This window comes from Tachyglossus aculeatus, chromosome 4 (assembly GCF_015852505.1).
Source record: "Tachyglossus aculeatus isolate mTacAcu1 chromosome 4, mTacAcu1.pri, whole genome shotgun sequence".
NCBI lineage: Eukaryota > Metazoa > Chordata > Mammalia > Monotremata > Tachyglossidae > Tachyglossus > Tachyglossus aculeatus.
In genome coordinates this window covers 54,114,293-54,118,441 of record NC_052069.1, presented here as the reverse complement: position 1 = coordinate 54,118,441, position 4,149 = coordinate 54,114,293, and the positions used below count along the sequence as shown (strand labels likewise).

At 41.8% G+C, this 4,149-nt stretch overlaps 1 non-coding gene across 1 annotated transcript; it reads left to right on the top strand.

Annotated features, from left to right (window-relative positions):
* Positions 1-1,373: 1,373 nt before the first annotated feature.
* On the top strand, positions 1,374-1,511 carry LOC119927449. The gene has a single exon (XR_005450451.1). It is a non-coding gene; the product is annotated as a small nucleolar RNA SNORA7 (small nucleolar RNA).
* Positions 1,512-4,149: the final 2,638 nt, after the last annotated feature.

Sequence of the window (4,149 nt, the reverse complement as noted above, 5' to 3'; positions counted from 1 at the left end):
CTGTATATATATATATATATATATATATATGTTTGTACATATTTATTACTCTATTTATTTATTTATTTATTTATTTATTTTACTTGTACATATCTATTCTATTTATTTTATTTTGTTAGTATGTTTGGTTTTGTTCTCTGTCTCCCCCTTTTAGACTGTGAGCCCACTGTTGGGTAGGGACTGTCTCTATATGTTGCCAACTTGTACTTCACAAGCGTTTAGTACAGTGCTCTGCACACAGTAAGTGCTCAATAAATATGATTGATTGATTGATTGGAGAGCCTCAGCTGGTACAGTAGGAATGTTATGACTCAGCCTGGGCTTGCTGGCCAAGAGGAATCTCAGATATTTTTTCACCACAGTGAGTAGATTGTTTTCCTTCTATGTCCATCTCTGCCTATGCAGATCTCACCCCTTTACCTTGGAAAGGTTTCCATGGCTACCAAGAAATTATTTTCTACTTCCTAATCTAATAGCGGGGGGGGGTGCCTCTTTTTTAGTTATTCAGTTTACAACTTGGTTTGGGGATTGTCTTAAGGTCAATTGAATCCACTGAGCATACATCAAATACTTGGGGAATACATGGGTTGATGATATGGTACATGATGAGAGTTTAGCTGAAAGTAATGAGGCAGGAACAAAAGTTGGTAATCTGAAATAGGAGACATCCTGGTAATGTGAACGGTCTGAGCTTTCTTAGATTGTGTTGCAGAGTTCAGGATACAGAGTAAAAATATCAGGTAAATTTTAAATAGATGTTTGAAATTTTAAATTCTTGGAGCGCTTCATGATGCACATAATAAAAATAAAATATTCCATCAATGATACTAGTACAAGGAGAATGCAATGTTTTGATACCAGGACTGTTTTCCTGTCAAGAAAGTGACTGAAGTGATTTTCTAGCAGTGCTTAGCCTTTTTCTATGCTGCACTGCCACAATCATTTTGGTGGTGCCCTCATTTGGCATGGTTTTGGTGTCTTTTGGGTTTACCCCTGTCTCTATCCCACTTCACCACACTGAGGATCCCTTCCAGAAGAACAATCTCTATTCCCTCCCATTGTAAACTCCTTGAGGGCAGGGATTATGTCAACCTACTCTAGGGTACTCCACACAGTAAGCCCAATGAAGAGAGAAGCAGCATGACCTAGTGAAAAGAGCAATAATTTAAGAGTCAGAGCACCTAGGTGCTAATCCCAGGTCTTCCACTTGCTTGCTGCATAAGCTTGGGCAATTCACATAGCTTGCCTGTGCCTCAGTTTCCTCATCTATAAAATGGGGATTCAATATCTGCTCTCCTTCCTAATTAGACTTTGAGCCTCATATGGGAAGGAAGTGCATCCAACCTGATTAACTTGTATCTAATCCAGCACTTGTCCTCTCAGGGTCGCACCTGAAGAGTTTTCAGTACTCTACCAGTCTTGACTACAGGAGGAAGAGTCAAGCAGAGGTATACCCATTCCATTCCTAAATTGGGCAGTGGCTAGCTAGTGGAAGGCAATCTGCTACAAGTCAAAACTCCCCTGTGCTGGGCATGGGAGAGAGTTGAGGGAGGAGACTCAGGTTTACTGCATGGATGGAGGCAGTGGTAAACCACTTCTGTATTTTTACCAAGAAAACTCTATGGATATACTACCGGAACAATTGCAGATGGAGGTGGGCATTCTGGCAGAGATGTGTCCATGGTGTCTCTGTGGATCAGCAGCATAAGCACTTAGTTCGGTGCTGTACACACGGTAAGCGCTCAATAAATATGATTGAATGAATAAGACAGTGCCCCAGAGCTTAGAACAGTGCTTGATATATGATAAATGCCATTATAAATATCATTGATTTAATAATAATAATGGGATTTGTTAAGCACTTGCTATGTGCCAGGCACTGTACTAAGCACTGGAAATAGCCATGATATTTGTTAAATGCTCACTATGTGCCAGGCATTGGGGTAGATACAAGATAATTGGGTTGGACATAGTCCCTGTCCCACATAGGGCTCACAGTCTCAATCCCCATTTTCTAGATGAGGGAACTTAGGCCCAGAGAAGTGAAATGACTTGCCCAAGGTCACACAGCAGGCACATGGCAGAGTGAGATTAGACCCCAGGACCTTCTAACTCCCAGGCCCATGCTCTATCCATTAGGCCATGCTGCCATGGAGAGTTATAGCCTTGAGGAATTTCAATTGCCCCCTACAGAGGTACAATAGTATTCTCCCTTCTTACCTGCCCCTTGGAAGTAACTTTCTCCTTCTAGAGGAAGCTGAATAGAGGCCTCCTGTCAACCAGAGGATTATCTTCTCCCACATACACTCCTACCATCTGGGGCAGTTTATCAGTCCTGTTGGTCAATGGAAACTTGGCCCACTTTTTTTTAATAGTATTTTTTAAGTGCGTACTGTGTGCCAGGCACTGAGCTTTCTTAGAGTGAGTTGCAGAGTTGATACAAGCTAATCAGTTTGGACTCTGTCGCTGTCCCACATGGAGCTCACTGTCTTAATCCCCATTTTGTAGATGAGGTAACTGAGGCACAGAGAAGTTAAATGACTTGCCCAAGGTCACATAACAGATAAATGGTGGGTCCAGGATTAGAATCCAGGTCCTTATGACTCCTAGGCCTATCCACTAGGCCACGCTGCTTCTGTCAGGACATGAGGGGTGAGGAGAGAAGATGTGTACTGGGGCCTTATTAAGTTCACGCACCGGGGTAGATATAAAATACTCCTTAAATACTGTCTGAATGATGTGCTGGCTAGAATCCTTATTAAAACATGGCATCCCTCCTTTCTTTTTACCATGTCTCAAGCACTGCATTAATCCTCTCAATCACCTCTCCCTCTTCATAACCACAGTCCTCCACTCTCTTCAACTTCAAAGCCCTCCTAAAAGTCACATCATTTTCAAGATGCCTTCCCTTACTAACCCTCTATTTCCACACCCTATTCACCCTCTCCTCTGCATCACCAATACAATTGGATCTGAACTCCTTAAGCTCTTCGATACTCATTCTAAACCTAACCCCCGGCATTTCTATACATATATGTATACTCCACTGATTCTCTTGTCTGTAATTTATATTAATGTCCGTGTCCCCCACTAGACTGTAAGCTCCTTGAGAGCAGGAATCATGTCTACTAGCCCTGTTGTAGTGTACTCTCTGAAATCCGTGTATGGTGCTCTGCACACAGTAAGTGCTCATTATATCCCATTGGTTGATTATCAATTACAGCATGAGCAACTTAATATCAAAAATTATAGAGATAAAATTTTGAATTACCACCGTGCCATCACAAGAACCTAACACTAAGAAATAGTCTATATAGCTTTGTAAGGAAAATATCATGCCAGTCTAATTTAATTTCCGTTTGTGAAACGGTGACCTCGGAGGCCAGGAAGAAGAAATGGATGCCATCTATCACAGCTCCAGTAATGTTTTTATTCCATTCCACATGACATTCTCTTTGATGAAATGGGAAAGTCTCATCTTGCACAAAATATGGTTAGGTGGGTGGATAGCTGGCTTGAAGTCTGTATAGCAAAGCTAGTGAGTCATGATTAATGTCAGTCCAGGGAAGATGAATCAAGGAGTGTTTCAGAGGACCAATTTTATTCAATATCTTTACCTGCACTGAGGATATGTTTGTTAACTTTGAAAACAATTCTAAATTAAATTGGAGTACCAATGCTTTGGAAGGCTGGGATAAAATTCAATCAATCAATGGTATTTATTGAGTGCTTACTCTGTGAAGAGCATTGCACTAAGGTCTTGCTAAGGTATAGTATAATAGAGTTGTCTTTAGACACCATCCCTGCCAACAGAGAGCTTATAATCTACAGGGTGAAACTGACATTGAAATGAAATAAATTACAGCTTGAGGGCAGAGCAGAGCATGAAGACATGTGAGGAAGTGCTATGGGAGTGAATATCAAAGTCTTATGGGGTACAGCTTAAGAGAAGCAGCATGGCAGCATTGTGTAATGGATAGAACACGGGCCTGTAAATCAGGAGGTCATGGGTTCTAATCCCGGCTTCACCACTTGTCCGCTGGGTGACCTTGGGCAAGTCACTTCACTTCTCTGGGCCTCAGTTCCCTCATCTGTAAAATGGGGATTGAGACTGTGAGCCCCATGGGGGACAGAGGCACTGTGTCCAAC